The 12,141-nt window shown below is 39.9% G+C and overlaps 1 long non-coding RNA gene across 1 annotated transcript in view; it reads left to right on the forward strand.

Moving 5' to 3' along the window:
- The first annotated feature begins 11,775 nt into the window (after positions 1–11,775).
- Positions 11,776–12,141, forward strand: part of LOC105745062 (uncharacterized) — a 32,691-nt gene continuing 32,325 nt past the window's right edge. The window contains exon 1 of the long non-coding RNA XR_001117929.4: positions 11,776–11,860. This is a non-coding gene — a long non-coding RNA (uncharacterized lncRNA). The remainder of the gene's footprint in view (positions 11,861–12,141) is intronic.

Genomic DNA, 12,141 nt, shown 5'->3' on the forward strand with positions numbered 1-12,141 from the left:
AGACCTTATGATCAGTGTTGTGATGAGACAAGTTCAGGGCAGTTGGATCTGAGAAGGAATCCCGAATAAGTCAAGGAAGGCCTCACAGAGGAAATGATGTGAAAGGGGGAAAAGAGAATTCCAGTCACAGGTGGATCCATGCAGAAACATTGGGGATTGAAAGAGAATGGATGAGAAAGGGAAAATGAAAATTGTTCAATAGGCAGATAAACTTTAGAAACTAAATAACTGACTCCACATTGCAGCAAATAAGAGAATGACCTAGCAAAACAAAATACCTCTGCAATATGGAGGCAGAAGACAAAGAAATAAAAATTACCAGAGAGAAGACTATTTGGGAAATCTAATATTCATATAACTGATACTGCTGAAAGTATTAGAGAAATCTAATATTCATATAACTGATACTGCTGAAAAAGAGAACAGAATGTGTATAATAGAAACAAGAATCCAAAAATAATCAGGGAAGAAAACCCGAGGGGGTGAAGAAATAATGGGAAAAATTTAATTGGTGAATACTAGAAAAAGTTAAAAAAAAATTCTGAAACTAGACATATGTGGCTTTTAAAATAAATTCCAAGGAATTTCTGTTCTAATTAGTAAACTTCTTAGTTTTCAAATGATAAAATTAATGTGTATTTATTTTTGAAAATTAGGGAAATACACAATGAAAAACAAATTGCATGTCATTGATAACATCAAGAAGTACCACTTCTATTATTTATGTTCTTTCAGTGCTTCTCTATGCTTTTTATCTAAACGGAGATCATATTGTGTATACACACATCTATATTCACAGATGCGCACGTGTGTATGCACATGTGTACATGCACACATATGCATGTATGTATACACATAAAGGTGTAAACATGTGTGCATAAATTCATATATGCATATGTACATATATGTGTAATTGTATACAAATTCATTCCTTTTTCTTTTAATTTTTAGAAGTATATCCTAAAAAAAGACCAATGGGATAAAATAGAAAACTAATGTGAACTACTAACATTTTTAGCTATTTTTTCAAGTTACATTGTGCTACTTTTTAAAACACTCTGAATTTGCAGTTTTGATTTCTTATTCAACCCAATCATTACTGGGGAGAGGTTTTGTATATTTCATATTCTCCTAAGTTTTCTCCTGAAGGTTTTGGTTTTAAATTTTGCCTTTCATATCTAGGTCACATTTCAAAGTGGCTGTTTTCTTTATTCACACTCTAGAAACAAATCCCTGGTTTTCCTCTGCTGTGGTCAGAGAACAGGCTTAAGACACTTCTCTTCTTCGGAATTTTTGAGGTTTTCTTCAAGGCCTAATTATGTAATCATAGTTTTGTAAATGTTCTAGGGCCCTGGAAAAGAAGACTTTTTCTTTGTTTTGAAAGTACACCATCCTCACTAGTGTTTGATATTGTTAGACTTTTTAAATTGGTGTAAATCTGATGGCTGTGAAACTATGTCATTGTGGTTTATTTCACATTTCTCTAATTACTTGAGAGATTAACTGTCTTTTCATATGTTTTTGGGTCATTCTTGCTTTCTTTTCCACGAATTTCTGATCTTAGCCTTTGCTCTGTTTCCCTATTGTCTTTCTTAGAAACTAATTTTTAGGATTCATTATATATTCTGGATTTGATTTTTTTCTTTTTTTTATGGGCTAAAAGTATCATGTCTGTGTTTCTCTTTTCTTTTTCTTATGTTGTTTTTTGTTATACAAACAACTTTGGTCAGTTTGTCAACCTTTTCTTTCATGATTTTGTGCCTTTATCTTTTGCTTAAGTAAACCTTCTGTTAGGTCATAAAAATATTTCCCCATATTTTTCTTTTGAAGACTTAAAAGTTTTTTTTTGGTCTTAATCAAGTTTTTAATCCATATGGAATTTATGTCTATATATGATGTGAAGTAGGTATTCGATTTATTATTATTTTTTCCATTTGGGTGGCCACTTGCTGTACTATCATTAAATATATCCTTCCTTTCCTCTCTAATTTTTTAGTACCACCTCTGTTGTATGAAAAGCTCCCATTTATGAGGCCTGTTTTCAAGCTTTCTATTCAGTTCTATAGGTCAATTTATTTCTGCCTATACTGATGCCACGCTATTTTAATTACTGTGACTTTATAACAATTCCTGATACATGGTGGGGCAAATCACCCATCCTTGATCTTGGCCTTTTACTCTTCCATATGAATTTTAACTTCAGCCTATCAATTGTGGAGAAATGCGTTGTTACAATTTTTATTGAAAAGATATTGTATTTATGTGTTAACTTAGAGGTTATTAGCTTCTTTATAATAATGAACTCTTACCTATTAGCATGTTTTTTCTATCTCTGCATTTGGGAGTTATTTTTATGTTCTTAAATACACTTCTATAATTTTTTTCACAAATCGTTTGCCTCTTTGCCTTTCCTCTGTTACGTTCATTCTTAGATATCTTTTCATATCTGTTGCTCTTAAAATGAGATATTTTATTTTCCTATAGTTTTTAATTTTTTAAAAGCTGTGATATTGATTTTTATATAATGTTTTTATATTTGGTAATAATGCTGAACATTTTTTAGTAGTTCTAATCATTTTTTCTATATTGTCTTATATTCAATATGGTCTATGTGATTAACAGTGAAGTTTATTTCTTTCTAATTTTTTATACTCTTCCTGCTTTTCCTTCTGCATGTATTGACTAAAACCATATAATGCTGAGTTTGTCTTGACTTTGAAAAGAATGCTTCTAAACTCTTACCATTCTTTAGGATGTGTGCTGAATCTTTTAGCTAGATATGCTATGTATATTGTATCAGGAAGTTCTCTCCTCCCCCCTACCCCCCCAGTTTGCTAAGGCCATTTATTTTTTAATCAAGAAAGAGTATTAAATTTTATCAAGTGCTTTTTTTTTGGCACTGTTGAAATGGTCATATGATTTTTCCTTTAATATGTTAAGGAGGTGAATTTCCTTAATAGATTTTTCTAATGTTTAATTATGCTGACATTCCTGGCATAAATCTGATTTGGTCATTTTATATATACAGTGTACATTGCTGCTTTAGTTTGCTGATGTTTTAATTTAATGAATTTAATTTAATTCAAGGCTACCATACAATCCACTATTTTTTTATCTTCTAAAAGTTAGTCTCTCCTTTTTCAAATTTGGCTCCTATGTTTTCATCCTCATCTTTCCTTTTATTACCTCTTTCTTTTCCTTTATTTCGTTAATCATTTATAATATATTTATTTTATCATCTGTTTCAGATATGAAGTTATTATCTCCCAATTCTCTCATGTGTTATGTCTGATGGCTCACTGTGGTATGGTCTACTTTTCCATTTGGTTTGTGATTTTTGATTCTGAGCTCATTTTCAGGAACGATTGACTGTTCTGTCGGAACTCACCGGGTCTGTGCTGTGGAAGCTTCTTTGTAGAATCTTCATTCTGATGCCTGAAGTATTTCTGGTCCCCCTTTCAGAATCTGAACAACTCTTTGAGAATTTATAATATATATAATTTATATACATATACATTGCTAATTCTACTCCTTGCCTTGCACAAGACTTGGGTTGCATATTCCTATCCCTTTTTCGGCAGAGAAACCCCGGGGTTTATGAAAACTGTATCTAGCTCTGAAAGCCTCCTAGGCCTTTGTAAATCAGTTCAGTCACCTCTCTCTTTCATTCCAGAACATAGGAATTTATCTTTTTTTCCTTCAAGAACTTTTCTGCACTTAGAAATTATCTGATAATTTATATAGGATTTCCATGAGTTTCTTATGGCAGAGAGTGCATTTATAGCACCCTTAATCATTTTTCCAGTAGCTCAAAATCTTTTCATTTTATTTTTAATTTTTGTATCATGTCATTTATCTCTGCACAATTTTTCCATATCTTAAATTATCTTTCGTCTGACTGCAGTAGTTTCATAAATGCAATGACCTTTTAATTCTTCTTATGAACAAAGAATAATACTCTTTTTTTTTGACTTTTCTTTGAGTTATTTAACCTGATTCTTCTGAATGGGAATGACCATCATTTAAATTAAATTTATATATATATATATTTTTTTGATTCAAGGATTTTTCACTCTTTATGAATTCTTTTAGAACAGTGTTTCTCAACATTTGGCTACTGGCTATCAACATCAGAATCATCTGGATTCTTTCTTAAGTTAAAAAATTCCTTAACTTTCTTCTCATTCAATTTAATCAGGATCTGTGTCTGACACAAAACTATATAATTGGAGAATCACTGTGAAGAAAGATTAGTGCTTGCCCAGCTTTGGCCTCTAGTTAAATAAAATTTGTTATGTTTTTTAATACAAATTGCCATAAGTTTCTACATGCTTCTTTGGGCTGAACTTAAAAGAGAAATGTCTGGGTTTGCTCTCAGTCCAATTCCTGATTCTGAGATCCAGCAACTCTTGTTGAGTTAGGGAGTGAAGTTGGGAAAAAGTGAGAGTTAGGACCATAGAAGAGGTCTTTATCAGTGGGGTGGACAATGTCTTCTCCATGTTTACCATGGCATCCAGGAAGTGGCTGGAACAGTGTCCTACTCTCTCATCTTCCACAGTAGTAGATACCCTATACCTGGTGGCTGACAGAACCATGAGGGGATATGGCCACCATCAAATGCTGTGCTGGAAACAAAATGCTGCTGCCCCCTAGTGGTGATATGGACTCTTATGCCTTATTATCAACCCTCAGCCCAGTGAGTGGTTTTTTGTGGATTCTGCTTCACTCCCTTTCCAGATAGGCTGCCATTTTATAGAGGAGATTGTGACCAGCAAAACTTCTATTCCTTCTTTATCTCCTCTCCCATCTGTATTACAATATATCCAGGGTTGGTGCAGACTTTGGTCCATGTTTATGGTCTTATGGGCATTTTAGTGGGAATCTGGCTAGGCAAGGCTTCATCAGATGCCTCTGATTATGAGTTTCTTGGAATATTTTTCTTTGTTGTTTTAAGTCATGGGGGTGAGGAGGAACTAAGAGAATTTTCAATGTGAAGTTGAGTGATTTCGCAGCTGAGTTTGACAACAATTACGAAGGCTGTTTTTGTTTTCCCATGTTTATGGCCTCTGAAAAATTAGCAAATCTAAACTATGCAGATCCTTTAAATTTCAGCAAATTTTAAATCGCACACAACAATTTAAATATAAAAGGCGTTCTGTTGGTAAATTTGTTCTTATTTTCTAGATAAAAGGGTAAACAACATTATAGTAGGATCAAATAAAAATGTTCATGTTATTTTCTAAAATGATAAAATGACTTTTTTCTTGAAATGGCAGATAATAGAGTTTTAGGAGACTTTGAAGAAAATTTCATCCAGAGAGGGAATAGAGAAATAAATACTGCAGCAATTTTAATTTCCCAAAGTTTTCTGAATTTTTACTTGTTCTTTTCTCATGGCATCAACATTTCTGGGCCTTGCTCTGCTAGTTGTGGAAAAGCCATTTGGCCTTTCAGCTCAAATCACAAAACCCAAACTCATACTTCCTTTAGGTTGCAACTTGAGCACCTGCAAATGTGGCCAAATTTAAGCCAGAGTGCAATGGTTTTTCTTTCATCCCTTTTGACAGCATCCCAAGTAACACCCTGTAAGAGGGGAAATGTCAAATTGAGGTGAAGGCCCGTCTCAGGTTGATCTTGAAGCCACACGCTCCGGTGCAAGTGGGAATACTTGGAAAGGAGGGGTGATAACTCAGCCTTTTCTAAAAGGAGAAAATGATAACAACTGTCAGAGGGCCAGCCATAGAAAACAGCCTCGCTGTGGTACGTCAAAGGAGGAAATCTGCTTCTGCTTAGGGGCAGTCTTTGGCCTGACTCAAAGGAGGACCTGCATCATGCCTTATGTACTTGTGAAAGAGAAAGTGGGCAGAAACAAGAGACTGTGTTTGCCCTGAGTGTTTACTTAGCTGGAGAGGGGCGTCCCAGAGAAACAGGGAGGGCCAGCATTCTGCAGGAGAGAATTCCAGGGAGCAGTGTCGGCTGTAGTTCACTAGATGTGGCGGACAGCTCCTTCCTCTGTCCCCCTGCTTGACCATGGCTGTGGCTCGAGACTGCCCAAAGCATCCCCAGACTTCCTCACTCCTCTTCGTGGTTCTGTGCTCTGTTGTACTTTTTGACCAGGAGGCTTGTAAAGTCTGAAGCAGGGATTACCTTCTTCATTTTAGATATGAACAAAATTAGACTGAAATTGGTGGGGGCTAAGTCCATATTGCTTGTGAACACTGAGTTTGGATTTAAATCCAGGTCTGACTTTGGGCAAACCATCTACTCTCTGTGACCCTTACTTTCTTCCTGATGAGGATTATTATAAAAGTCGATTGACATTTATTCATTCAATCTATATTTGTAATGCACTGACTCTGTGCCAGAAACTCTTTGAGGTACCACAAATATGACGACAAACAAAAGTGACAACATCTGTGCCTTCATGGAACTTATTTGGTGGAAGAAGACAGACAATGAATACTAAAAATGTGCTAGGTAGTATTTTAGAGAGTGAGAAGTACTATGGCAGGGCGGAGGGGGTTTGGGTGTAGGGGTGGGGCATAGGGAATGCTGGGGCAGGGGTTAAAATTTTAGTTGGGGTGTTTAGGGAAGGCAGCATGGAGAAAGTGACCTTTGAGCACGGAGGTGGAGGAGTGGGCTACGTGGGTAACGAGGGGGCCAGCATTCCAGGTAGAGGCAATATGAATGGAGGCTCTGAGACAGGAGCACGCCTGGCCCATGCAAGGAAAAGCAAGAAGGCAAGGCGCTGTGACGAGTGGATTGAAATGGGGGGAAGAGTAGAAGGAGGTGATGTTGTATAAATAACGACTGGGTGGACTAGGGAAAGGAGTCAGACGATAGGGACCTATAGGCTTGCAAAAGGCAAAGGGCTACCCAAATGATGTGCTGTGATGCAATCAAAACATAGCACCCGTTCTGGGGTCTTGGTTTTCAACTGGTCTGCTTTGTAGATTTTAGTGTCTTATTCTCAGTCCTGAAATTCTGGCTTATGTAGCATGGTGGGCTATGATTTGGTAGGTGTAATGCACTCTGTTAAGGGATGCTATCAAGTTCTTGAACAAAATGTAGCATTCATTTTTTCCTGCAATTGAGTATGTGGCTACTATGGCTTTGCCTGGAGTTTCTTTCTTTCCTTCTTTTTTATTTAATAGTACTTTTATTCTTTATTGGAGAAGTTTATAGAACAATCATGCATAAAACACAGGATTCCCATACGCCACCCTATGATTGGCACCTTGCCTTGGTGTGGAACATTTGTTACAATTGATGAGAGCCCATTTTTATGATTGTACTATTAACTATAAGCCATGGTCTAATTTAGGGTTCACTGTGCAGTGTAGTTCCATGGATTAAAAAATTTTTTATTCTAGCACCATATATATACAATTCTACATTTTGCCTTTTAATCACATTCAGATATGGATTTCAGTGCTGTTAATTATATTCGCAATGTTGTACTACCTTTGCCATCAACTAAACATTTCCATCATTCCAAATGGGAATCCTGTACATTTTAAGCCTTAACTTCCCATTCCCATTCCCCATCCCCACCCTGTCCCTAGGTAGCTTACATTCTAGAGTTTGCTTATTCTAATTATTTCAAATTAGTGAGGTCATATAATAGTTGTCCTTTTATGTCTGGCTTGTTTCATTCAACATGATGTCTTCAAGGTTCATCCATGCTGTAGCATGTGTGAAGACCTTATCCCTTTTTACGGCTGAATAATATTCCATTGTATGAATATACCACATTTTATTTATGCATTCATCAGTTGATGGATACTTGGGATACTTCCATCTTTGGCAACGGACATCAATGTGCAAAAATCTGTTTGAGTCCCTGCTTTCAATTCTTTTGGGAATATGCCTAGTAGAACTGCTGGTTTGTATAGTAGTTCTATAGTTAGTTTTCTGAGGAACCACCAAACTGTCTTCCACAGTGGCTCTGCATGGAGTTTTAAGTTGAGTGGGGTGATGATAAGATGCAATGTCATATTGATAACAGCTAGGAGTTGTGGTTAATGCCAAGAATGTACCAAAAAATTAAAAAATACCCTCCATTCTGCTGTCACACATAAGAATGTCACCTAGGGAACTTCTAAGCACGTCAGGTCAGAATGGTGAACCGCAGTCTTCAGCAGCATTGCAATAACGAAGGGCAAGTAAACACACGGTCCAGTAACTGTGGTTGCTTTTATGGACACTGCAAGGCATTGTTATAACGTAGGAGTGATTGTGCTGTTATTGTAGCTGAATTGTTTAGTGCTAATCGAAGATTTTAATTTGGCTGATTGTGTTGCTAAAATTTGAAATATTTAAAAGTGTGTTGCAAAAAGGAAAAAGAAAGAAAAAGAGAAGGAAGGAAGGAAGACAGAAGGAAAACCATTGTTTTTAAACCTAGAAAGCTATACATGCAGGGCAGCTTTTGGGGGGTTACTTTTGGTTAATCACACAGTGTAGACACATTACTGGTTAGTCTGGTTTGACTATTGCATTAAATTCATTGTTTCCCTTTTGCGTTAGTGGGGCACTTGATTTATAAAATCCTCTGCCTTTCATTGTGCCATTTTATCCTCACAAAAGTCCTGTGGAGTAGGTAGTGTGGGGGTATTAATTTCCCTATTAAGAATGAGATAAATGGGAAGCCAGAGAGATGGCACAACTTACCCAAAGTCACACTATTCTTTAGTGGCTGCGGATGGATATGAGTCCAAACTATCAACAAATCCATCTTTCCTTTCTGTTCTAGACTGTCTTCGGACAATACAAAAGAGGAAGACAACTGGTCTAAGCTAATTATTTATTTTGTATAGAAAAATAGCATCCCAATAAGTAGAAACCCTCAGTTTTAATCAATTATTGTGGATAGTGTTCAAATGATTCCACATCTCCATGTTTTTTTAATGCAACTGAGCTACCAAATGAGTTTGTAGCCATGTTCCATGATTATCAATAGACTGGCAATGTCTTTGTTTCCTACTCTGACGGAGGGTTGGAATCTGCAGGCTTAATCATCCAGGGAAGGGCGGGTTGGAGTTGTGGTCAATATATATCCAATATCTCGGATTCTCTCAAGTAAGGACCATTATTGTTTCTGCCTTGGAGCTTAATGCTCCCAACTAGATTGACCTCCCAGAGAGTCAGGCTCTTTTATTTTAGAAGCCTTCCATTATTTTTCCTTCTCTAGTGCAGCATTGTTTGATAGAACTTTCTGGAATGATGGGAATTTCCTATATCTGCTCTGTCTAATATGGTAGCTGCTAGCCAGATTTGGCTGTTGAGCAATTAAAATGTGGCCAGTGAAACTGAGGCACTGATTTTTTACATTTTATTTAATTTTAATTAATTTAAATGTAAAGAGCCATGGGCGGCTGGGGGCTACTGTTTGGACAGTACAACCCCTGGGCCTCTGTGGTCCCTAGATCTCATTCTCACAGCTGTTGGTTGCCTTGGGACCTGAGAACCTGCAACAGGACCCTTCTCTGGAAAATTCTGTTAGAAGCGCTACTAGTCCAGGGCCACACCCCTTTCGGAGGCAGCCCACATCCAAGGATTGTCACTGCAGGGTGCACGGGTTTGGGCTCCTCACTCTAATTTGGAACAGCTCTGAAGATGGTTATCGTAGCTTCAGAACTCCTTGAGGGACCGTGGAGGCTTCTGTGTTAACTGTATCCCCTGCCCACTCCTTCCAGCACCCTTCCCAGCTGTTGATGCCCACAGCGTTCCCCACGAAACCACCTGCACGCAAATTCTCCATCTCAGTGTCTGTCTCTTGGGGACCTGACCATGACACAGCCCTGGCTCCACACACCTCAGAGGTGAAAAATAAAAAAAAAGAAACAGATGTCATTTAAAAAATAATTTGCATTTTATATCACTCTGGGACCAGGCAGTACCACGAAGAATAAACAACTCATCTGAATAAAGAATTAACTTCTGCAAGAAGTTCTATGTCCATCCAGTCAGTGGAAGTCATGATGACACTGAAGTCTGAATTTTGTCACTTTCACTGACTCCCACTCCCACTAGGCCATTCCTTCATTCAACAAACTTTGTGTATCACCTGTGATCTAGGTCTAAGAATGACAAATGCGGTGAAGTTCTTGCCCTCAGGGGCTCGCTGAGAGGTGGCAGAGTGAAACGCGCAGGCATTAAGCACTCTGCTTCAAAAGTGTCGCATTTGAGGCACCACAGGGAGGAGCGACTAGTCTTTCTAATCATTTCATGCAGGTGCTGGGAAGTCACGGCCGTGGGCCATTCCAGCTCTCTGCTTGTTTTTGTCTAGCTTGCCAACTAAAAATGTTTTACAAATTTTATGTGATTCAAAAATAATCAAAAGAATAAGATTTTGTGGTCATCAAGGGCTGGAGGGGAGGGTGCATAGAATAGGGAGTTATTGCTAAATAGGTACAGAGTTTCTATTTGGGGTCATGGAAAACTTCTGGTAATGGATGGCAGTGATGGTAGCACAACATTGTGAATGTAATAAATAGACTGAAGTGCACACTTAAAAATGGTTGAAATGGGAAATTTCGTGTAATATATATGGCACCACAATAAAAAAGGGATATTTCATGTGGTGACACATGAAAATATGATATTCAAACTTCAGTGTCCATAAATAAATTTTTTGGAAGACAGCCATGCTCATTTATTTTCATATTGCCTAAAGCAGCTTTTGCATTACAAAGGCAGCATTGAGTAGTTGTGACAAAGACAGTGTGGCTTGCAATGCCTAAAATATTTACTGGTGCCCCTTTACCGAAAAAGCTTGGCAGCCTCTGGTTTAGTGCCGTCGAGGTGGTCTTCTATAAAGAGTTGCCCTTGACCTGCGTTCTAAAGGGCAAAAACGAGCTTGCCAGGCAGAAAAGGGCCAGAGCGCAGGAGAATTAGCACAGAGACAGGAGGCAGGAGAGGAAATGGCGCTCGTATAAATGATAAGCATCTGAGTAAGCTGCGATGCTGGGGGAATGGCTTGCGCGAGAGGATTAATGTTAGTAGGAATCAAATATGAAGGACTCATGGTCAGTCGTTTTTTGTTTTTGGTAGGTAGCAGGGGTTGACCCTCCTACGTGCGAAGCAGGAGCTCAACCGCTGAGCTCTCTCGCCCCTTGCATGGTCAGTTGTTTTTTTTTTTTAAAGGAAGTACAAGGCATTGAACATGAGAAGCAGGCGCTCAACCACGGAGCTGCACCAACTCCACAGTTCTGCGTTTTAAGGCGCTCATTCTGGTAGCACAGGCGGAGGAAGTCCTGGAGGAGGCAAGACTGGCACAGCCAAGAGACACCAGCGTCTCCACGTGAGGTAGGGACAGGGAGAACTCCAGTTCCTGTGTGAGTTCCAGACCCCGGAGGCTGAGGAGCCTCAACAGGCCGGAGCGGGGAGAGGTTAGGCCGGGAGAGAGGGCAGGAGAGGCGGAGGCTCGTGCGGGGGAAGCCGCACGCGCGGGCAGCAAAGGCAGCCGCAGGGCCCGGCCGAGGACGGCTGGGGGGCGGGGGGCTGCGCCAGGGGCCCGGGGCGGGGCGCGTGCGCCCAGGGGAAGCGGCAGAGCCGAGGAGGGACTGGACGTGGCGAACAATGGGGCCCAGGGAAGTGGGGAGCTGGGTGCGGGGTGGGCACAGGATGGTGGTACTGACAACAGTAATGATGATAAGAGCAATAATAATAGCGCGGGTCACGGGGGCTTCCTCGGCGACGGCCGGATGGGGGCGGGCTCAGCGCCCGCGTCCCGCGCACAATGAGCGGCCGCCGGCGGTGAGAACCGGGCTTTGTTCGCGAGAAGCAGAGGTCAGCGGCTGCCCGAGGGGAAGGGAAGGTGGAGGCTGAGGTGGGAGATTTTCCGGACACAGGAACCAAGGTAAATAGAGGAAATGGAACCTTCGGTGCTATTTGAGCCCAAACAAAAGAAATGCCACAACCACTTGGGTAGAGTTCCAGTGGCCCTTTCAGCTGGCCAGGAATCACAGACGGCCCCCCCCCCCCCCCCCCCCCGGCCTGTGCCTGAGAATTTCCTGAGGTTTGGATGAGAGCTCAGGGGCTCAGGGGAGCCCTCCGACTTCCTGACCAAACTCGCACTGTCTCCTTGGGAGCAGGCGTGGGCAAAACGTGGACCATTTTCATGATGAGGGCTTGGACGTG

This window comes from Dasypus novemcinctus, chromosome 24 (assembly GCF_030445035.2).
Source record: "Dasypus novemcinctus isolate mDasNov1 chromosome 24, mDasNov1.1.hap2, whole genome shotgun sequence".
In the NCBI taxonomy this organism is placed as follows: domain Eukaryota; kingdom Metazoa; phylum Chordata; class Mammalia; order Cingulata; family Dasypodidae; genus Dasypus; species Dasypus novemcinctus.